Genomic DNA, 24,964 nt, shown 5'->3' on the forward strand with positions numbered 1-24,964 from the left:
CTCGCTACCACCAGGGAATTGGTTTTGAGGCTAAGGAAGGTCTTGATCCTTGAAAGAGGAGGGCATGAAAGCCTTGGGAAAGGCAAGCGCCCGGGGGCTTGATCCGTGGAGAACAGCGAGGGACACAATGTTCAGCGACAGAAAGCATTGCTCAGTAGAAGATGAGCGCATGGATTCCGTCTGGTGACTCCGGACACCGCTCGGAAGGAGCTCAAGTCGTCTCCTGCATCAGCTCAGCACCTCTTTTAAAGTTCACACTGAATCCTAGAGTGGATTCATTACCCCATAAAGACTGGGAACCTCTGTATTTATTGACTACTCTAAAGCCTTCGACTGTGTGGAACATAACAAACTGTGGCATGTACTTGGTGATATGAAGAGACCAAGTCACCTTGTCTGTCTCCTGAGAAATCTGTATAAAGACCAAGTAGCCACAGTAAGAACAGACCACGGAACAACAGACTGGTTCAAGATTGGGAAAGGAGTGCGGCAGGGCTGTATACAATAGCCCTCCCTATTCAACTTGTACGCAGAACACATCATGCGACATGCGGGTCTTGATGAATTCAAGGCTGGAGTTAAAATTTCTGGAAGAAACATTAACAACCTTAGGTATGCAGATGATACCACTCTGATGGCCGAAAGTGAGGAAGAGCTGAGGAGCCTTATCACCAAGGTGAAAGAAGAAAGTGCAAAAGCTGGGCTGCAGTTAAACATCAAGAAAACCAAGATCATGGCAAATACACCTATTGATAACTGGCAAATAGAGGGAGAAAACGTGGAGGCAGTGACAGACGCGAAGATCACTGTGATGCAGACTGCAGCCAGGATATCAGAAGACGTTTCCTTCTTGGGAGGAAAGCAATGGCCAAACTCGATAAAATAGTGAAGAGCAGAGACATCACACTGGCAACGAAGGTCCGCATAGTGAAAGCAATGGTATTCCCTATAGTAACCTATGGATGCGAGAGCTGGACCATAAGGAAGGCTGTGCGAAGGAAGAGAGATGCTTTTGAACTTTGGTGCTGGAGGAAAATCCTGAGAGTGCCTTGGACCTTGGCAAGAAGATCCAACCAGTCCATCCTCCAGGAAATAATGCCCAATGGCTGCTCACTGGAGGGAAGGATATTAGAGGCAAAGTTGAAGTATTTTGGCCACATCATGAGTAGACAGGAAAGCTTGGAGAAGATCATGATGCTGGGGAAAATGGAAGGAAAAAGGAAGAGAGGACAACCAAGGGTGAGATTGGATGGATGGTATCCTTGAAGTGACTGGCTCGACCTTGAAGGAACTGGGGACGGTAACAGCCAACAGGGAGCTCTGGCATGGACTGGTCCATGAGGTCACGAAGAGTCGGAAACAACTGAACGAGTGAGACGACGACGACCTCTGTAGAAATCGTGCCATTTGATACCACTTTACCTGCTATGGGTCAGCGCTATAGAAAACAGGGCGTTCCTTGGCTTAAACTGTGTGGATTCTATAAGTCCTGTGTTTAATCTTATATGTAGTCTTTAGGTTTTAATTTCCATGTTGTATAGTTAGCCGCTTTGAGACTCATTTAGGAGAGAAGAAGCAGGACGTAAATAAGATCACAGAATCCCAGAGTTGGAAGGGACTCCAAAGGCCATTCAGTCCAACCCCCTTTAGCCAGGCAGGAAAAGCACAGTCAAAGCAGCCTAGACAGATGACCACCCAGTCTCTGCTTAAAAGCCTCTAAAGAAGGAGCTTCCACCTGATCCTGAGGCAGAGGGTTCCCTTGTTGAACAGCTCTTCTTATGGCCATGAAGTGCTTCCTAATGTTCAGGTGGAATTTCCTTTCCTATCATTTGAACCCCCACCTTCCATCCTTCTTTCCTTCTGCCGAAGAGTACTGGTGTCTCCCCAAACTACAGCTCCCAAGAATCTATAGCATTGAGCCATGGTAATCAAAGTTGTGCCAAACTGCATTAACTCTACAGTGCAGATGCACCCATGAAGCCATCAGATCCCACTTTTGGCAAGACACATTTTAAGGCTTTCTTAATAGCGTTATCAATCTCTGTCCTAAATGATGCTAAAAGGCTCTGTATCGTAAATTAAATTTTATAGAGGGCCCATAAGTTTGAAAATACATAAGGAGCTATGAAGAGCCAGAAATGCTTTCTGAATGAGACGTCGAGGTCACAGTCAACTTCAGACTTTAACCGGGCTATTTAGAAATTTATAAAGCCCCGTCGCTTCCAAAATAGGAAACCGCGGCAGCTTGTTTTTATGGCTCCTGACTTTACATCTGATAAATCACTTATTATTATTACTATTTTCCCCTTGGTCTGTGTTTCAGGTGCCTGTTGCTATTACAGTTCCCAAATTGCTTCTGCTTTGGTGACCTTCTGACGCGGAAAGTGGAAGGAAAGTGGAAGGGGACCTCTGTGTCTGTGTAAATATCACCGCTCCGTGGATTCATTATCGAGGCGATAATAACTCTGCGGCACTGAAGGAAAGGAAAGGCTTCTTTAGGGGAGAAATGTTCCCTTTGGGGGGCATTCGGAGGAAGAAGCAAAGCAAGACCATTGGATTGGAAAGAAGATTGGCTCCAAATCAAGGCTCACAATAGTGACTCAACATCAATCGGCTGTATTTAATACTAATTTGCAAGACTTTCTGAAAGAGGATTCTGGAATTTGTAATCCTAAAAAGGATGCTTCCAACTTCTTGTTTAGCAAGATATCCAATTGAGATGGTAGGAAAGGTAGTGGATATATATATATTTGGATATCAGTTACTTGGCTATATAAGCAACGTATTGAAATTTTCACCGTGTTGTTGTCGAAAAATTGACCGCCCATGCTGAAAGAATGAATTGAAGCATAATCTCATATATATATGGCTGTCAAATGGGATAAAATGTCTTGCACTTGTTTGCTTATGTCCGATTCCTTTTGAGCAAAAATTCTGTATCAGACATCCTTTCAGGCCTGAAAGTAATAAACCTCTGTTCCTGTTGCCTTCAAACCCAGTTTGTGTGTTGATCTGGTTTAAAAAGTAGCAGGCGCTCCAGGCAATGAATCCACAACACTCCTTAAGCAGTTAACTGAATTCTGGTATCAATGTCTTGGGCCCTTATAACCAAAGTATTGCTATTTTCAACATGTCTTTCAACCATGTCTTGCCTGTCTCTCCCACCAAATAGATTCATCACTCCTTAAAGTTCTTACTCAACCCCGGCACAGACTTGCCATTTGATTTCCATGAAACCTGAACCGTAATTGCTCTGATAATCCCCATAATCCGTATGAATGTTGATGTATTAGAAATGTCATCCAGGACTACACAAGTCTCCTAGTTATTTAGAAGCATAGAAATAGATTGAGGGACACCTCTTCATATTATCCCACGCATGCCCAATAGGCTGTGCTATTATTTCTCTCTTCTATTCTGTTGCAGCCACCACACTTTAGTATTGTTGTTTTTAGCAATGTGATCTCTTCTAGGGATTGATGTAACTTCCTCAATTTAGATTGGAATTTTATGGCCCTAGAGAAAAAGGCACAGCCCATGCGGTTTGGTCGCCATTCTGTTTCTGCCTTCTGCGTTATCTTTTCATCCTTTGTTTCATCAAGAGAATGGATTTTGCCTCCTCTCGTAGGCAAAATGTAGCTATCTAGATTTCTTTATTATTTTCACCCGCCTACCTATCTTAGACCTAGCTTAGATAAGCTAGTTAGCTCCAAACCCTTTCCTATCTACGATGGATTTCTTTTTACCTCAATAAATGCTTTTGAACCTTTAAGTTGACTTTGTGTTCCTTTGCCATCCAGAATAATAATAATAATAATAATAATAATAATAATAATAATAATAATAATCTTTATTTATACCCCACCACCATCTCCCCAACGGGGACTTGGGGCGGCTTACATGGGGCCATGCCCAGAACAATACAATTTGACAGAATATAAAAAGAGCAACAAATCATAACACATTGAACAATACAATAAATGATAATATACATTACAACGCAAAATCAGAAGAACAATAAAAACAAGACAAAGGCTTTCCTGAAACTCACTTCACATAAGTTTCCTGCTGTTTTGGAAGGCATACTTCCACACTCTGCTATTTTCCTGGGAATCTACCTCACAAAGAGGGTCATTTTGAGCCTAACCGCTCGCAGATTCTCAACATGATGTCTTTGCATTGCGTTTGTAGGCACCGCCAAAAAGACCATGCACGGGAGAGCTTCATGTTAGTTATAATATTACATTTATGCACTGGGAGCATTGTTTTTGGCATCTTCCTTTTAAGTACCGGAAGGAATTTGTCCATTAAGCCATGAATTACTGGGTGGCTGGGTTAATAAATCCTGGCTGAGATGGGAGAGCAACACCTACAGCGAGATCGTCCTAGGTGTCGCAAAGCCATTTCTTGCTCCAGACTTTTGGGAGGCAGCGATGACAATGTATTACAGCAAAGGGGAAATATATGTGTCCTACGACTCTTCATGTTTCTGCACACATCACATTTCCAGACAGAAACCTCCTACCCTTTTCTTTCCATTTATGCATATATTCAAGAAAGAGAGACAGGGAGAGGTTTCTTATCCAACTCATTTATTCTTTTGGTCTTTGGGTGCATCTACCCATGAGTGACGGTAGTTTGGTACCACTTCCATAGCATGGCTCAAGGCTATGGAAGATTGGGAGTTGTGGTTTTAATAAGGGTGCGTCTACACTAAAATGGTGATAGTTTGGCACCACTTTAACTGCCATGGCTCAAAGCTATGGAATCATGAGAGTTGCAGTTTTACTAAGGGTGCATCTACACTAGAATGAAGGCAATTTGGTTCCACTTGACCTGCCATGGCTCAAGGCTGTGGAAGAATGGGAGTTGTAGTTTTACTAAGGTTGCATCTATACCAGAATGAAGGTAGTTTGGCACCACTTTACCTGCCATGGCTCAAGGCTGTGGAAGAATGGGAGTTGTAGTTTTACTAAGGTTGCATCTATACCAGAATGAAGGTAGTTTGGCACCACTTTACCTGCCATGGCTCAAGGCTGTGGAAGAATGGGAGTTGTAGTTTTACTAAGGCTGCATCTATACCAGAATGAAGGTAGTTTGGCACCACTTTACCTGCCATGGCTCAAGGCTGTGGAAGAATGGGAGTTGTAGTTTTACTAAGGTTGCATCTATACCAGAATGAAGGTAGTTTGGCACCACTTTACCTGCCATGGCTCAAGGCTGTGGAAGAATGGGAGTTGTAGTTTTACTAAGGTTGCATCTATACCAGAATGAAGGTAGTTTGGCACCACTTTACCTGCCATGGCTCAAGGCTGTGGAAGAATGGGAGTTGTAGTTTTACTAAGGCTGCATCTATACCAGAATGAAGGTAGTTTGGCACCACTTTACCTGCCATGGCTCAAGGCTGTGGAAGAATGGGAGTTGTAGTTTTACTAAGGTTGCATCTATACCAGAATGAAGGTAGTTTGGCACCACTTTACCTGCCATGGCTCAAGGCTGTGGAAGAATGGGAGTTGTAGTTTTACTAAGGTTGCATCTATACCAGAATGAAGGTAGTTTGGCACCACTTTACCTGCCATGGCTCAAGGCTGTGGAAGAATGGGAGTTGTAGTTTTACTAAGGTTGCATCTATACCAGAATGAAGGTAGTTTGGCACCACTTGACCTGCCATGGCTCAAGGCTGTGGAAGAATGGGAGTTGTAGTTTTACTAAGGTTGCATCTATACCAGAATGAAGGTAGTTTGGTACCACTTTACCTGCCATGGCTCAAAGCTATGGAAGAATTGAAGTTGTCATTTGCACTATTTGGCAGAGAAGACAAACAATCTTGTGAAACTGCAATTCCCAGGATTTCATAGCCTTGAACCATAGCAGATGAACTGCATCCATTCTCCCACAAAGACTTATCCCAAGAGGCTTTATTTATATCTTCCTCTCTGTCCATTTTGCACAAACAGATGTGACGTGACTCCGGTTCATTCATGCTGCTCTTCAGGTCAACCGATTTCTAAGCCGAAGTATGGATGGGTCTGGCGCTCTTTTCCTCCTGATCTGAGACCATTTTCAATCAATTACCCTTCCGCAGGTGTCTCCCAGTCCCGGATCTGGCTTGCAATCGTGGAAACAGAACCCGGGGATAAAGCCGCCAAGCGCAACCCATTCCGTCTCGAGGATTTATTTTGCTCCAAGGATATTTAAAGATCAGCGGAAAGCCTCTGGAGTTTGTCAAGCAAATGAACTCGGGAAATTGCCATGGCTTTCCTAGGCTCAGAAAGGAGAGAGGCCTGCAGCTGAACCTCCGGGATTGGAGCCTTTACGTGCGGTGATGCTTGTCACTTGGAGCTGTTCATTTGCAAGGGGGAAAGGTCATTTTTGTACAGGGTTTCCATTGTTTAAAACAGTTTATTTAGATCAGAAGGGATATAGGTTACTCCCTTGCTTCCTTATATCCTCTCAGCAACCCAGCAAGGTGGGCTGTATGTCAGTGAAAATGGAAAACATGATCCAAATCCCCTTGTTCCTTTTGGAGAGTCTAGCTCCGTCATTCCCAACTAGAATGAGAGGCATCCCTTTGCACATTCCTGGGCAGAAAAGTAACTTTTGGATTGCAGGATCCATTATTTTTACTACTTTTTACTAGAGCTTTTGCTCTATGTTAATTTTATCAATATTTGTATGTATGCATTTTTATCCTTTACAATTTAGCTTGTAAATCACCTAGAGCATCTTGGATGGAGGGTGATTAATAAGTAATTAAATGATGATGATGATGATGATGATTATTATTATTCTCAGACAGGTTACTTGTTTGCTTGACAGCTGTGGATTATGGGAATTATAGTCAAATATACCAGGCCCATGCTCCCACAGGGTCTAGGCTCTTTTGGATCACAATGTCCATCATCCCCCTACAAGATGACCTCTTTGCTTGGAAGACGTGGGTTATGGGAATTATAGTCAAATATACCAGGTCCATGCTTCCACAGGGTCTGGGCTCTTTTGGATCACAATGTCCATCATCCCTCTACAAGATGACCTGTTTGCTTGAAAGCCGTGGATTATGGGAATTATAGTCAAATATACCAGGTCCATGCTCCCTCAGGGTCTGGGCTCTTTTGGATCACAATGTCCATCATCCCTAACCGGTTTGCTTGAAAGCCCTGGATTATGGGAATTATAGTCAAATATACCAGGTCCATGCTCCCTCAGGATCTGGGCTCTTTTGGATCACAATGTCCATCATCCCTCTACAAGATGACCTGTTTGCTTGAGAGCTGTGGGTTATGGGAATTATAGTCTAATATATCAGGGAAATGCCCCCTCGAAGTGCCAATGGAGGCAACAAAAACAACAATAGCAACAACAATAATAATAATCTCCATTATCCCCTGCCATTGTACATAATAGCCAAAGATTATGGGGATCATAGTCTAATGCATCAAATGTTTAGTTATTTGGGAATATAACCTCTATTATCCCCTTTCAGGTGACCTGCCTGCTTGATATCTGGGGATCATGGGAATCATAATCGACCGGATCAGTGAAACACTCCCATCAAGATACTGAGCTCTTTTGGATTATAGCCTTCCTCCACTCCAGTAGGTGTTCTGCTTGCCTTATATCTGGGGATGATGGGAATCATAGTCTGGTGATCCACCAGCACTCTTTGGCAGAGGAGCCCAAGGACTGTGCCAAACTACAACTCCCATGATTCTATAGCAAGCAACCATGGCAATTAGAGTCGGTTTGTGAGTGTTTTTGAATAGGATGTGGATGGCTTTGCAATGTTTCCCCAGTCCTTCTCTGAGCATGGGGGCGCTCGCATGACACCTCGAAACCAGTCAGTTTCTATATGGCAATTTCTTCTCTGAGAACAAGTCTTTGCTTTAACCTCCCCAAACCATGGCAGTGCCTGATCCAACACCAATATATTTATTCACTGCAATATTTAACTCCAGCCTTGGAAGCAGAGGCTTAACACACTCTTGGGGCACATCTACACTGTGGAATGAATGCAGTTTGACATCACTTTAATGTGCTGTCGAAAAATTTCATGGCTGATACCGTGTTTTCCCGAAAATAAGACAGTGTCTTATATTAATTTTTGCTCCCAAAGATGCGCTAGGTCTTATTTTCAGGGGATGACTTATTTTTCCATGAAGAAGAATTCACATTTATTGTTGAACAAAAATTGAACATTTTTATATACTGTACAGTAGTTGTCATCACAAACCAGCATAACCAGACAAACTGTGAATCCTATCAGGAATTTCTTATTACAGTAGAGTCTCACTTATCCAAGCTAAACGGGCCAGCAGAAGCTTGGATAAGCGAATACAGTAGAGTCTCACTTATCCAACATAAACGGGCTGGCAGAACGTTGGATAAGCGAATATGTTGGATAATATGGAGAGATTAAGGAGAAGCCTATTAAACATCAAATTAGGTTATGATTTTACAAATTAAGCACCAAAACATCATGTGATACAACACATTTGACAGAAAAGGTGGTTCAATATGCAGTAATGCTACGTAATAACTACTGTATTTACAAATTTAGCACCAAAATATCACGATGTATTGAAAACATTGACTACAAAAATGGCTTGGATTATCCAGAGGCTTGGATAAGCGAAGCTTGGATAAGTGAGACTCTACTGTACTACCATTATTTCCATGTACAATAATCTAGGATAAGTAAATTTACTGATCCTGCATGCTCTAGTGTTGTATTTGGAGGTCATTCTTCCAAACAAAAACATTTCTAGGTCTTACTTTCGGGGGAGGTCTTATATTTAGCAATTCAGCAAAACCTCTACTAGGTCTTATTTTCAGGGGATGTCTTATTTTCAGGGAAATATGGTATCACTGGGTTGTTGTGAGTTTTCCAGGCTGTATGGCCATGTTCCAGCAGCATTCTCTCCTGACGTTTTGCCCACATCTATGGCAGGCATCCCTAGAGATTGTGAGGTCTGTTGGAAATGAGTAAAGAAAAGCCCTCAAAAAACTGGGGAATTCCAGACAGGAAACAATCAGAGCCAGCTAATGCCTCCCAACAAAGAAGTCTCCCCATGCAGGAAGCAGCCAGACTTCGCAGATAAAAGGCCATTCAATGCTAATCAAGCTGGCCAATGGCAACATTCACACCTCCCTCCAACAGACTAGAGTTCTTTCTCCCACCCTGGACCTTCCACAGATATACTGTATATAATTGAGTATAAGCCTAGTTTTTCAGCCCTTTTTTTAAGACTGAAAAAGCCCCCCTCGGCTTATACTCAGGTGAGGGTTCTGGTTGGCTTATATTTGGATCAGCTTATACTCGAGAATATGTGGTACATTTATTATTTTTCTCTATTATTGTTTCTGCTATTACTTTTATTTTACTCTATTTATATTATTATTATTATTATTATTATTATTATTATTATTATTATTATTAATACATTTATTATTTCACTCTGATCTTATTATTATTGTTACATTTATTATTTTACACTATTTATTATTACATGTATTATTTTCCTGTATTTATTATTATTATTATTACATGTATTATTTTACTCTATTATTATGAAAAGGATACATAAGCACATTTACATTGAAGAAGATGAGAATAATGATTTGATCAGAGTTGGACAGTCTTATCTTAAATTTGCACTTTATGTAAATACAGTAGAGTCTCACTTATCCAACATTCTGGATTATCCAAAGCATTTTTGTAGTCAATGTTTTCAATATATCGTGATATTTTGGTGCTAAATTCGTAAATACAGTAATTACAACATAACATTACTGCGTATTGAACTACTTTTTCTGCCAAATTTGTTGTCTAACATGATGTTTTGGTGCTTCATTTGTAAAATCATAACCTAATTTGATGTTTAATAGGCTTTTCCTTAATGCCTCCTTATTATCCAACATATTCTCTTATCCAACATTCTGCCAGCCTGTTTATGTTGGATAAGTGAGACTCTACTGTATTTTACTCTATTTTTATTATTATTATTATTAATACATTTATTATTTCACTCTGATCTTATTATTATCGTTACATTTATTATTTTACACTATTTATTATTACATGTATTATTTTCCTGTATTTATTATTATTATTATTACATGTATTATTTTACTCTATTATTATTAAAAGGATACATAAGCACATTTACATTGAAGAAGATGAGAATAATGATTTGATCAGAGTTGGACAGTCTTATCTTAAATTTGAACTTTATGTAAATATTCAAAAACATTTAACCTACCCAGTTCCTTTGGATCCAATCCAAGATTTTATCATTGTATTTTTTGTATGTGATTTTTATGACTTGTTTTTATTGTTGATTGATTTGTTTTATTGCTTTGTTTTTATATTGATGTCTGGGCTTGGCCCCATGTAAGCCGCCCCGAGTCCCTTCGGGGAGATGGGGCGGGGTATAAAACTAAAATTATTATTATTATTATTATTATTATTATTGATGCCTCAATTAATGTAATTTTATTGTTATCTATTTTTATTTCTGAAATTTACCACCCTCGGCTTATACTGGAGTCAATGTTTTCCCAGTTTTTTTGTGGTAAAATTAGGTGCCTCGGCTTATATTCAGGTCGGCTTATACTCGAGTATATACGGCATAACCCTACTTGCCTAGTTTCCAACAGACCTCACAATCTCTGAGCATGTCCGCCATAGATGTGAGTAAAATGTCAGGAGAGAATGCTTCTGGAACATGGCCATGCAGCCCGGAAAACACACAGAAACCCATCAATTTAATGTTATGAAATCTTGGGAGATGTTGTTCAGAAAGGCACCAAAAAACAGAAAACTTGTAAAACTAGAACTCCAGGATCCCATAGCATTGAAGTGGTGACCAAACTGCATCAATCGACAATGTAGACGTAGCCTCAGTCGCAAGGAAGGGAGCAGAGATGTTCTTGATATCCTAATGATCAACAGCCAAGCTTTGGAGTTTTCTGCTAATAAGTATCACCTGGATCCGAAAATGGGTTTGTTCTCTGCTTAATATTATGCACCTGGAAGCCTTGCTGGGCTGGGTTTTGCATTCTGGAACTTTCCTCCTTGTTTCAAATCTGGAAGATTGGACCCTGGATGCTCCAACTGCCTCCACGGTAGGACTCTGTTTCACCAAACCTTTATTTTTGACCTTGAAAGGCCCCATCAAAGCATTTAAAAGGTTTTATATATGTGTAAAATTTACATAAAGTATACAAAGGTTACCTAATTGTATAACATTATAATCTTGCTCTTCTTTCTGCCAATGTATTTTTAGTCACTCTATGCCATTATGTATGGATGATATATACAGTAGAGTCTCACTTATCCAACACTCACTTATCCAACGTTTTGGATTATCCAACACATTTTTGTAGTCAATGTTTTCAATACATCGTGATATTTTGGTGCTAAATTCGTAAATACAGTAATTACTACATAGCATTACTATGTATTGAACTACTTTTTCTGTCAAATTTGTTGTATAACATGATGTTTTGGTGCTTAATTTGTAAAATCATAACCTAATTTGATGTGTAATAGGCTTTTCCTTAATCCCTCCTTATTATCCAACATATTCGCTTATCCAACGTTCCGCCTGGCCGTTTATGTTGGATAAGTGAGACTCTACTGTATATCATGCCCCCAGGTAGCAACAACCAGGCTTTGCAGCTGCAAGGCACCTCAATGCTAATCAAGCTGGCAAACTGCAACATTCACACTTGCTTCAAACAGAAAAGAGTTATTTCTCCCACCCTGGACCTCCAGAGATATATAAACCCCACTTATCTAGCTTCCAACAGACCTCAGAACCTCTGAAGATGCCTGCCATAGATGTGGGTGAAACGTCAGGAGAGAATGCTTCTGGAACATGGCCAGGCAGCCCAGAGACCTGTCCTCGAGGAAGGGGCGAGAAGGAAGGTTTTGTATGCTTTATGTAAATTTTACACATACAGTAGAGTCTCACCTATCCAACATAAATGGGCCAGCAGAATGTTGGATAAGCAAATATGTTGGATAATAAGGAGGGATTAAGGAAAAGCCTATTAAACATCAAATTAGGTTATGATTTTACAAATTAAGCACCAAAACATCATGTTATACAACAAATTTGACAGAAAAAATAGTTCAATACGCAGTAATGCTATGTAGTAATTGCTGTATTTATGAATTTAGCACCAAAATATCACGATGTATTGAAAACATTGACTACAAACATGTGTTGGATAATCCAGAACGTTGGATAAGCGAGTGTTGGATAAGTGAGACTCTACTGTATATAAAACCTTTTAAATGCTTTTATGGGTGAGAAATAACTCTTTTCTGCTTGTAGCAAGTGTGAATGTTGCAGTTTGCCAGCTTGATTAGCATTGAGGTGCCTTGCAGCTGCAAAGCCTGGTTGTTGCTACCTGGGGACATCCTTGGTTGGGAGGTGTTAGCTGGCCCTGATTGTTTCCTGTCTGGATTTCCCCTGTTTTCAGAGTGTTGATCTTTATTGAGGCTTTTCCTTAATCCCTCCTTATTATCCAACATTTTCACTTAGAATAATAGAATCATAAAATAGTAGAGTTGGAAGAGACCTCATGGTAGCCATCCAGTCCAACCCCCTGCCAAGAAGCAGGAAATCGCATTCAAAGCACCCCCGACAGATGGCCATCCAGCCTCTTGTTTAAAAGCCTCCAAAGAAGGAGCCTCCACCACGGCCCGGGGGAGAGAGTTCCACTGTCGAACAGCTCTCACAGTGAGGAAGTTCTTCCTGATGTTCAGGTGGAATCTCCCTTCCTGTAGTTTGAAGCCCTTGTTCCATGTCCTAGTCTGCAGGGCAGCAGAAAACAAGCTCCCTCCCTCCTCCCTATGACTTCCCCTCATGTATTTGTATGTATATATTTGTATGTATATATTTTTATCCTTTACAATTTTATCTTGTAAATCGCCTAGAGCATCATGCATGGAGGGCGATTAATAAGTAATTAAATGATGATGATGATGATGTATTTGTACATGGCTATCATGTCTCCTCTTAGCCTTCTCTTATGCAGGCTAAACATGCCCAGTTCTTTAAGCTGCTCCTCATAGGGCTTGTTCTCTAGACCTTTGATCATTTTAGTTGCCCTGCTCTGGACACATTCCAGCTTGTCAACATCTCCCTTCAACTGCGGTGCCCAGAATTGGACACAGTATTCCAGGTGTGGTCTGACCAAGGCAGAATAGAGGGGAGCAGGACTTCCCTGGATCTAGATCAGGGGTCCCCAAACTAAGGCCCGGGGGCCGGATACGGCCCTCCAAGGCCATTGACCTGGCCCCTGTCCTAAACTTTAGACTTAGGGTTGACCTAAGTCTACCTGGTCTTTGGAGGTCTCTGTGTTTATCTATGGTCTTATGAGATTGTCTGGATGCTCTTTGAAGGTCTCTTTGCTTAGCTATGGCCTTATGAGACCATCTAGATGGCTTTCGGAGGTCACTTTCCTTACCTATGGTCCTATGAGACCGTCTAGATGACCTTTGAGGGTATCTTTCCTACCTATGGTCTTCTGATGGCTGTATGAGATCATTTAGATGGCCATTGAGGGTCCCTTTTCTTACCTATGGTCTAATGAGATCATCTAGATGGTTTTTGAAGGTCTCTTTGCTTAGCTACGGCCTTATGAAACCATCTAGATGGCTTTTGGAGGTCCCTTTCCTTACCTATGGTCCTATGAGACCGTCTAGATGACCTTTGAGGGTCCCTTTTCTTACCTATGGTCTTATGAGACCATCTCTAGATGGTTTTTGGAGGTCTCTTTGCTTTCCTATGGTCTTATGAGATGGTCTAGATCAGAGGTCCCCAAACTAAGGCCCATGTGCCGGATCCAGCCCTCCAATGTCATTAACCTGGCCTCTGTCCTAAACTTTAGACTCAAGGTTGACCTAACTCTGAAATGACTTGAAGGCACACAACAACAAATCCTAATTTTGGACCATTTCATAGTCCGGCCCCCCCAACAGTCTGAAGGACCGTGAACCGGCCCCCCACTTAAAAAGTTTGAGGACCCCTGATCTAGATGCTAGACCAGAATCCCATTGGCTTTCTTAGCAGCCGCATCACATTGCTGGCTCATGTTTAACTTGTTGTCCACGAGGACTCCAAGATCTTTTTCACACGTATCCAATGCTTTTATTTTTTTAGTGATTGGTTTGGGGGGGGGCGCCAAAATTCTGTTTGCCTACACTTGAAAATTACCTTGGTCCGGCCCTGAGTGTGTTCTTCCTTTGTTCGTTCCTTGCAGGCGGCAGAACCCCTTCCAGCAGCCCAGCCCCTCCTTGAAGCCCCCTCCGCTTTCCTCTCGGGAGGAAGAAGGGCTGCTGCTTTCGGAGGTGGTCGAGGAGGCGCCTTTAAGACGCGGAGGGTTCCTCCCTTCCTCGCTTTCGCTCCCTCCCTCTTCGCTTCCCTTTGGTGGGTCACTCACTCATCCTCATTGGCGGCTGGAGAGAGGAACGGAGCCGCTGCTTCTCTCTCTCTTTCTCTGCTTCTCCGTCTCCTCTCTTTCGGGGCGGCCATGGCCAAGAGGAGCCCCGATTCCTCCGCCTTGGGCGACAGCCCTGCCAGGTAGGCTCCCGCATCGGGTTTGGCTATTTTGCGGCGTTGCTGGGCTATGGCTTTTGCAGGGTTGCCTTGTCTCTGAGAAAACGCGTGTCTCGCCTTCTTGAGCTTGAAGGCGCATTGCTTGCTTTGCGAGGTGAAGAGGTTTTGCTTTCTTTCCTACAGGGTTGTTGTATGTTTTCAAGGCTGGAGCCTCCGGTGGCCTAGGGGATAAAAGCCTTATTATTATTATTATTATTATTATTATTATTATTATTATTATTTTATGACACAGCAAACAAGATAGACATGCTGGATTTCGTATCACAAAATCACAAGTCGAACACTTCCCAAGTGTCTAGGACTATGTGATGTATTTTCGGATGATGCGTGCAGATCCCAGCAGGGTGGCCTTTTGCAGTTGGCAGATCGTGATTTTGTCCATGTCTATGGTTTCCAAATGCCGGCTGAGATCTTTTGGGATGGCACCCAGTGTGCCCATCACCACCGGGACCACCTGCACTGGTTTCTGCCAGAGTCTTTGCAGTTCAATCTTGAGGTCCTGATAGCGGCTGAGTTTTTCCTGTTGTTTTTCGTCAATGCGACTGTCACCTGGAATGGCGACATCAATTATTATTATTATTATTATTATTATTATTATTAATGCATTTATTATTTTATTCTATTTATTATTACATGTATTGGAGCCTCCGGTGGCTTAGGGGATAAAAGCCTTGTGACTTGAAGGTTTGGGTTGCTCACCTGAAGGCTGCCAGGTTCGAATCCCACCCGGGGAGAGCGCGGATGAGCTCCCTCTATCAGCTCCAGCTCCATGCCGGAACATGAGAGAAGCCTCCCACAAGGATGGTAAAACATCAAAACATCCGGGCAATGTCCCCTGGGCAACGTCCTTGCAGACGGCCAATTCTCTCACACCTTAAGCAACTCCGGTTGCTCCTGACAAACAAAAAAAATTACATGCATTATTTTCCTGTATTTATTATTATTATTATTACATGTATTATTTTACTCTATTATTATTAAAAGGATACATAAGCACATTTACATTGAAGAAGATGAGAGTAATGATTTGATCAGAGTTGGACAGTCTTATCTTAAATTTGAGCTTGATGCAAATATCCAAAAACATTTAACCTACTGATGCTTCAATTAATGTAATTTTATTGGTATCTGCAGACGGCCAATTCTCTCACTCCAGACAACTCCCGTTGCTTCTGACACTAAAAAAAAGGCTGTATGGCCATGTTCCAGAAGTATTCCCTCCTGACATTTCACCCAGAAACTATGAAAATGAACAAAATCTGGCTACCAGCATTTTTTTTTTAAAACCCCTCTAAAATCAGGATAATAAAGAACAACAGAGGCATTCCAGATATGAAACCATCATGGCCAGCTAAAACCTCCCGACAAAGGATTCCCCAGGCAGGAAGCAGCCAGGCTTTCACAATGCAAACCAATTGCAACATTCTACATCCGGCAGACAAGAGTTCTTTCTCCCACCCTGGACATTATTCCACAGATATCGTAAACCCCTCCTGCCTAGTTTCCAACAGACCACACAACCTCTGAGGATGCCTGCCATAGATGTGGGCGAAACGTCAGGAGAGAATGCTTCTGGAACATGGCCACACAGCCTAGAAAACATACAACAACGCTGTGATCCCGACCATGAAAGCCTTCGACAACGAGATTCCTACAGGTTGCTCTCCCTTTCTCCCTCCGATCTATCTCTTGTAGGAATGTAGAGCTCTGCAAGCCCATCTTTCCCTCAAAGAAGCCCTTTTCTGGGGATGATGGGTCTTGAGATGGGTCAGTAAATCCTTCCTAACCCCCAAGGCCTCCCAGTGGTTGTCTTGACCCTCCCAGGACCCCCAGTTCTGCCATCATCCCATGTCTTCCAAACCTCTGAGGATGCCTGCCATAGATGTGGGCGAAACGTCAGGAGAGAATGCTTCTGGAACATGGCCAGACCGCCCGGAAAATTCGCAGCAACCCAGTGATCTTGGCCATGACAACAGATGTCTTCATTACTCTTTCTTTTTTCTCTGTGACTTCCTCTTGCTGTACATCACTGTGTTGTGGTTTGGTTGGTGTATGCCAGGAAAGGCTTTGTTGTGTTAGAAAACCAGTTCCCGTCTACTGGTGTTCCCAGTTTGCTGGGAGAGATGCTTTTGCTCTCCTGCTTTTCCACTGTAGAGCTTGGGTTGTGGGTCCCCTTGGTGTATCTCACCGAAACCACCAAAGGAATGGTTTTGGCATCGACAACGTCTTCCAGTTGGTGCCTCGGCATCTTGCCTCTATCCCCGTAATGAACCCTTTAATATATATTTAATTACTGTATATCTACCCATTATTATTATTAATAATAATAATAAATTTCCTCTATCCCCATAATGAACCCTTTATTACATATTTAATTACTGTATATCTACCCATTAATAATAATAATATTAATAATTACCCTTTATTTATTTAAATACTGTATTTCTACCCAGTATTAATTTATTATTATTATTATTATTATTATTATGTACAATTTATTTACTGTATTTCTACTATTTATTTATTTATTATTATTATTTACCATTTATTTCTTTGCTGTATTTTTACTCTTTATTATTTATTTATTATTATTATTTACTGCCCTTATTATTTATTGGAGCCCCGGTGGCAAAGTGTGTTAAAGCACTGAGCTGCTGAACTTGCAGACCGAAAGGTCCCAGGTTCAAATCCCGGGAGCGGAGTGAGCACCTGCTGTTAGCTCTAGCTTCTGCCAACCTAGCAGCTTGAAAACATACAAATGTTCCGGCGGGAAGGTAACGGTGCTCCATGCAGTCATGCCCATGGCCACATGACCTTGGAGGTGTCTACGGACAACGCCGGCTCTTCAGCTTAGAAATGGAGATGAGCACAAACCCCCAGAGTCGGTCACGACTGGACTTAACGTCAGGGAAAACCTTTACCTTTATTAATTTATTATTATTATTATTATTATTATTATTATTATTATTATTATTATTATTTATTTACTGCATTTCTACCCTGTATTAATTTATTATTATTATTATTTACTATTTATTTACTTTCTACTCTTTATTATTATTTATTATTATTATTTACCATTTATTTATTTACTTACTGTATTTCTTCTCTTTATTATTTATTTGTTATTATTTACTGCCCTTTTGTTATTTATTGATTTATTCATTTACTTTATTCCTGAGGGGACTCGGAGCAGCTTCCAAATTGACAACCATTCAATGGGTCGCTGTGAGCTTTCCGACCTGTCTGGCTATGTTCCAGAAGCATTCTCTCCTGATGTTTTGCCCACATCTATGGCATACATCCTCAGAGGTTGTGAGGTCTGTTGGAAACTAGGCAGGAGGGGTTTATGATATCTGTGGAATAATGTCCAGGGTGGGAGAAAGAACTCTTGTCCGTTAGAGGCAAGTGTGAATGTTGCAGTTAATCACCCTGATTAGCATTGAGAAGCCTTGCAGCTTCAAGAACTGCCTGGGGGAATCCTTTGTGGATCCATGCACCTCTGCCGTATGCCGTATACCGTATACCGTGCAGCTGTGGACAAGTCTACATAGGGACCACCAAACGCAGCAATGCTCACACATGAATCAAGGAACACGGAAGACACTGCAGACTGATCAACCAGAGAAGACATCCATAGCAGAGCATTTGATGAACCAGCCTGGATAAAGCACATTATTTGAGAACACAGAAATGCTGGACCTTTCTAACAACCACCATGTCAGACGACACAGAGAAGCCACTGAAATCCACAAGCATGTGGGCAATTTCAACAGAAAGGAGGAAACCATGAAAATGAACAAAATCTGACTGCCAGTATTAAAAAAAACCCACCAAAATCAGAACAGTAAATAGAAAACAATACTGAGAAACCAGGGGAAATCCAGTCAGGAAACAATCAGGGTCAGTTAACACCTCCCAACAAAGGATTCCCCCAGGAAGGAAGCAGCCAGGCTTTGACACTGCAATGCTAATCAAGGTGATTAATTGGATTAATTCACACTTGCCTCAAGCAGACAAGAGTTCTTTCTCCCACCCTGGACATTATTCCACAGGTATATAAATCCCACTTGCCTAGTTTCAAACGGACTTCACAACCTCCGAGGATACCTGCCATAGATGTCGGCAAAATGCCAGGAGAGAATGCTTCTGGAACATACAGCCCGGAAATCTCACAGCAACCCAGTGATTCTGGCCATGTAAGCCTTTGACAACACATATCTTCATTACTCTTTTTATTTGTGACTTCGTTTTTCTGTATTTCCCTGTGTGGTGGTTTTGTTGGTGTATGCCAGTAAAGGCTTTGTTGTGTTAGAAAAGGTTTCTCATCTACTGGTGTTCCCAGTTTGCTGGGAGAGATGCTATCTGTATCTGACACTACTGACACTTTCTTTGGCTCAGTTTCTTTTAGGAGCCAACCCAGGATTTTATCAAAGTATGTCTATTTTATGTGACCTTATTAGTTTAATGATCTGTTTTATTGTTGATTGATTTGTTTTATTGCTGTGTTTTTGCATTGCCTGTTTAGCCTGGGCTTGGCCCCATGTAAGCTGCCCCGAGTCCCTTCGGGGAGATGGGTCGGGATATAAAAATAAAATAATAATAATAATAATAATTATTATTATTATTATTATTTATTTTATTGTATGACACAGCAAACAAGATAGACATATTGGATTTCATATCACAAAATCACAAGTCGAACACTTCCCAAGCGTCTAGGACTGCGGGGGGGGGGGGGATTATTATTATTATTATTATTATTATTATTATTATTATTTTATTGTATGACACAGCAAACAAGATAGACATATTGGATTTCATATCACAAAATCACAAGTCAAACACTTCCCAAGTGTCTAAGACTGCGGGGGGGGGGGGGGGATTATTATTATTATTATTATTATTATTATTATTATTATTATTGTTATCCCAGTAATGAACCATTTCGCATCTACTAGTGTTCCCAGTTTGGTAGGCTTTGGCTCATCTCCATTTCCATTGTGGATCTTGGGTGTGTGTGTGTGAATTATGTGTCCCTCAGTGTATGCAGCAATGTTCTCCAAACAGCCGTCTTGGCATCTCCGGGACCCTTTGCAGAGGAGTCTTCCTTCCGCTTCTCCGTCCCATTTAGTTCCCAATTTGCTGGGTGACGTGGTTTGCCTCTTTTCCTTTGCCGTTGTGGATTGTGATGCCTGTGGATGATGTCTCCCTTACCAAGCCTCCAAGTCTCTGAATCGATGCCATTGGAATGGTCTTGGCATTTCTTGCTTCCTGGGTCTCCTTTCTTGGAGCCTTTCTTGGAGCTCATTTCTTGGAGCCTGGGTCTCCTTTCTCCTCCATCATCCCAGTTAGGAAACATTTCCCAGCGACTGGGTGTTTCCATTTTGCTGGGAGTAGTGCTTTGCCTCGTCTCCTTTTCCATTGTGGATCTTGGTGTATATGTGTTTATGGATGGTGGGTTCTTCAGTGGACTATGCCAAACCTCCAGTGTCTTTTAATTGATATGGGATCTGGACACCTCCAGAACCATTCTCCTTGGTGCATGATTTTTCTTCACCCCCTTCATTCCATTTAGAAGCCATTTTCCGGGTACTGGTGTTCCCAGTTTGCTGGGAGAAACACCTTGCTTTACAACTGTGGATCTTGGGGTCTGTGTTTGTGGACCCCACCAAACCCCCAATGTCTCTTAATGGCTGAAGTTATGGTCTTGGCATCTCCAGGTCCCTCTGATTCTGTCTTGGTGCATTGGTCTCCCTTTGTTCCCAGTTAGAAGCCATTTCCCAGGGACTGGTATTCCCATTTTGCTGGGAGAAAGGCTTGGCTTTGTTGTCTTGCACTCTTGGAGTGTGTTTGTGGATGATGTGTCCCTCGGTTTCCCCACGGCACCTATTTATCCTTGCCAAGAAATGGTCTCCAGGACCTCCCGATTCTTCCTTGGTACACTGGTGTTCCTTCCTTCTCATCATCCCAGTAAGAAACCATTTCTGAGATACTGGTGTTCCCAGTTTGCTGGGAGAAAGGCTTGGCTTCATTGCCTTGGGCTCTTGGTGTGTGTTTGTGGATGATGTGTCTCTCAGTTTCCCCACGGCACCTATTTATCCTTGCCAAGAAATGGTCTCCAGGACCTCCCGATTCTTCCTTGGTGCACTGGTGTTCCTTCCTTCTCATCATCCCAGTAAGAAACCATTTCTGAGATACTGGTGTTCCCAGTTTGCTTGGCCTCTTCTCCTTTTCCATTGTGACCCTGTGTTTGTGGATGATGTGTCCCTTTCTTTCGGAAGCAAACTTGACCGAATCCTTTTCTGTGGTTGACACCGAATGTGTCCGAAATGTGTCAAGCAGAAATATTTTCCCGCTGTGGCAAACAGCAGCAACCTTTCCCAAATCTTCCCCTGTTTTTGTTTCTTTTGCAATGAGAAGCGAATGGTGGCTAGTTGGCAGTTTGGAGGTTTCCTGGCATTCCTTGTGGCATGTGTGTGGTTTTATTTCTCGCCCTATAAATTGCCTGCTCAGGTTGTTCGACCGCGAATGGTCAGGGCTTGGCACCAGCGGCTGCTTCTGTGGGGCTTTGCTCCAATTCCTGTGTTTTCCGGAGGTGTTGCAGGCTTTTAAACACTGCAGAGCCTGCCCATGCCAAGATTCCCTTCCAGCTCTTTCAAAGGTATTTAAATCGTTGTTTTAAAACCCACATCTTTTCTCTACAAGCGAATATATACGAGGGTTACGGCACTTGTTGAGAAAGAAGCCACAAAGTGGGAAACGGCTCGGAGTGGCATTTCCAGAACAATTCAGGGCTGCTTTTGCAAACTAGAAGGAACTGAGCACAAGGGAATAGGAATCTGTGCTTGCAGAGCCTTTACATTAGAGATGGTTATTATTATTATTATTATTATTATTATTATTATTATTATTATTATTATTATTATTGGTATGTTTATTTATACCCTGCCTTTTCACAAGGAGACTCAAAACAGCTTACATTAAAAGCATTTCAATACAATGGAAAATCTACAAATATGCAAACATTAAGATGTAATTAAACATACAGTAGAGTCTCACTTATCCAACATAAACGGGCTGGCAGAATGTTGGATAAGTGAATATGTTGGATAATAAGGAGGGATTAAGGAAAAGCCTATTAAACATCAAATTAGGTTATGATTTTACAAATTAAGCATCAAAACTTCATGTTATACAACAAATTTGACAGAAAAAGTAGTTCAATACGCAGTAATGCTATGTAGTAATTACTGTATTTACGAATTTAGCACCAAAATATCACGATGTATTGAAAACATTGGCTACAATAATGCATTGGATAATCCAGAACGTTGGATAAGCGAGTGTTGGATAAGTGAGACTCTACTGTAAATGGTATTTGAAAAATTCACTGATAAAATCCATAAAAACATATTCAAAGCTAAAACCCACTCAGTTGGCCCTGGAAACCATTTTTTGTATGTGGCCCCTGCTCCAAATCCATGCCGATAAAGATAGCAAACCATGGTCTGAATCTGGGTTGCTGTGAGCTTTCCGGACTGTATGGCCATGTTCCAGAAGCATTCTCTCCTGACATTTTGCTCACATCTATAGCAGGCATTCCTCTGAGGATGCCTGCCATAGATGTGAGTGAAATGTCAGGAGAGAATGCTTCTGGAACATAGCCATACAGCCTGGAAAACCCACAGCAAACCAGTGATTCCAGCCATGAATGCCTTTGACAATCCTTTTTGGAGACATCCGCAGAGTTGTGTGATCTCTGATATTTTTGGACTAGATGTGGAACTTTTGTGTTCTGAAATATTCATGTCCTGCTTTGAATCCCAGGATCTCAAGCCTGCGTGCAATGAACTCGCGTTAAGGCAATAAGTAATAATCTAAAAGGCTAAAAATACATAATCACCCAAACAATTTAAATCCTCTTAAAATTATGCTGCATTAGATGCATCCAGGTGGTGGGGACGAAAGTGGAGTTCTGTATCTGGAACCAAGGCAGATGCGGGATAAAATACTAAAATGGTGTGAGATTGTGTATTGTGCATCTTGGCAATGATATTCCCAATTGCTGACATGTTGCACATAGCGATACTCACTATGGGATGCTGTGAGTTTTCTGGGCTGTATGACCATGTTCCAGAAGCATTCCCTCCTGACGTTTTGCCCACATCTATGACAGGCATCCTCCAAGGTCTGTTGGAAACTAGGCAAGTGGAGGCCCGGGCTGTGGTGCAGGCGGGAGAGCAAGCCAGCTGCAATTAACTGCAATGAATCACTCTGACCAGGAGGTCATGAGTTCGAGGTCCGCTCGGAGCCTATGTTTGTTTGTCTTTGTTCTATGTTAAAAGGCATTGAATGTTTGCCTATATGTGTAATGTGATCCGCCCTGAGTCCCCTTCGGGGTGAGAAGGGCGGAATATAAATGCTGTGTGTGTGTGTGTGTGTGTGTGTATGTGTGTGTGTGTGTGTGTGTGTGTGTGTGTGTGTGTGTGTGTGTATATATATATATATATATATATATATATATATATATATATCTGGAATGTCCAGGGTCGGAGAAAGAACTCTTGTCTGTTGGAGGCAAGTGTGAATGTATGGTTTGTGCAGTGCTTGCATAACCCCAGTGACAGCTATGTTCCCTATGCCGAGATGATGGAGGATCCCATCTTTTTCTCCTGGAAGCTCCTAGGTACAGAAAGCTAGCTTCTGAATAGATTTTAAATCTTGCTGTGGTGTTTTAAGAGGTTGTTTTGGAAAACCAGGCACGTACTTCCATTTCTACGTGATTTCCTTGGCACTTTAAAGAGCATCAAAATAGGATCAGGTTGGGAAACCAGCACCAAATCTCCCCCACATGCCCACCCTTTTCCTAAACAGGGGTTGTCCTTTATGGCTGCCATTTTTGGGATTTGTGAATCCATCCAAGCTTTGGAGGAGCTCTCCAAGGTCCTGAACCCAAGATTTGCCTCCTTGGAGAGCTCCTTTACGTCTGGAATGGATTTACAGTTCCATTCCGCCACTGCTGGCCCTCGATGAATCTGCCGCAGATTGATACACGATCCACTGCTTTCTCCTCTGAAGTCCCTGGCAGAAATAGGCTGCTTCCCAACGTTGCCAACAAGCATGCCTTCATTGCATTTGAATGGCGAATGTTTCTTCATCACTGTCAGGACTGAACCTGGGACCTTCTGCCTGCAGAGCAACTCTTTCTGCCATTTGGTCTCTGCAGCCTTTTATGTCTGGAGCATCAGCAGAAAACCTTAAAAGGAGAGAAGGACATGCTTGGGGACACTTTCTAGTCGAAAGACTGCTCTGGGGGCAAATGCAGTGGTTCTGTTTTGGAGATGCATCATTGGAAAGCATGAAGTGGACATTGCTTTGCTCTAGAATAGTGTTCATGCTTTGATTGTTGTGACTCAGCCTTTGCCTTTGTGTGACTCTGATGAGGCTTCTGGGATGCAAGTGCACACTGATGGGATTCAGATTCAGGATGAGTTTCAAGATGACTCTGGTGGGAATTATGGGATTCAGGTGCAGAGTGTTTCTGCTGTGAGAGATGAAGAGCAGGGAGTTTTTCCCATGGGAAGAAATGATGTTGTTTCTGATGATGGTTTTCAGGTGCAAGAAACAGAAGAGGAGAGTAGCTCTGATAACACTAACGAGCTCAGTGGCCTTGATGGCCTTGACAACGAGGCCGCTGAGCTCGATCGCGCTAGTCGGCTGGAATTTTGGGGGTTGCGTAGAAGCCTCCAAATAGCAAATAAGAGGCAGGTCAAAGGGCAAAGGAATGATTTCATGTTTTGCTATTAAAACAGTCTGCTGAGAGAGAGATCTTCGTCAAAAGCAACTTCTTAGCTTGAGTCAAGAACCAAGTCTGCTTTCCTGTATTACCTCGTAGCCTGGATGTATTCTCGCTTGTGGGACTTTGGCTTCCTTTGAAAGGATCTTATTTTATGCCTATGGTTCTATGAATTGGATGATTATAGCCTTGTTTTGTAACTATATTTTGGAACTGAACTTTTACCATTTACAAACTATTTTTCTGCTTATTTCCTAATCTATATATATAAAAGAGTGACGGCATCACGGCAATTCACAAAACAACAAAAGTACAGGCCCCCCAACCTCAAAATTTGACAACACAACCCATCATCCACGCCTCAAGGTTGATACAACAAAAAGAAAAGAAAAATAAAGTCTTAATTAGAGGGAGAGCAATAATTTTTTTTATCCAATTGCTGCCAGTTTAGAGGGCTAATCTCTGCCCACTTGGTTGCCTAGCAACCAAGGGACAGCCAGGTTTCAGTTAGGGGACAGGCCGATTTAGGCCT

The 24,964-nt window shown here is 42.0% G+C and overlaps 1 protein-coding gene across 2 annotated transcripts in view; it reads left to right on the top strand.

Annotated features, from left to right (window-relative positions):
* Positions 1-11,045: 11,045 nt before the first annotated feature.
* LOC100564939 (5-hydroxytryptamine receptor 2A) overlaps positions 11,046-24,964 on the top strand; it is a 221,804-nt gene continuing 207,885 nt past the window's right edge. Inside the window, exons 1-2 of one of the 2 annotated variants that reach the window (XM_062963799.1) lie at positions 11,046-11,127; positions 14,278-14,597. The gene's annotated coding sequence lies outside the window, so the exon portion shown is untranslated. The remainder of the gene's footprint in view (positions 11,128-14,277; positions 14,598-24,964) is intronic. The other variant, XM_062963798.1, reaches the window with a different exon arrangement.

This window comes from Anolis carolinensis, unplaced genomic scaffold, assembly GCF_035594765.1.
Source record: "Anolis carolinensis isolate JA03-04 unplaced genomic scaffold, rAnoCar3.1.pri scaffold_12, whole genome shotgun sequence".
In the NCBI taxonomy this organism is placed as follows: Eukaryota; Metazoa; Chordata; class Lepidosauria; order Squamata; family Dactyloidae; genus Anolis; species Anolis carolinensis.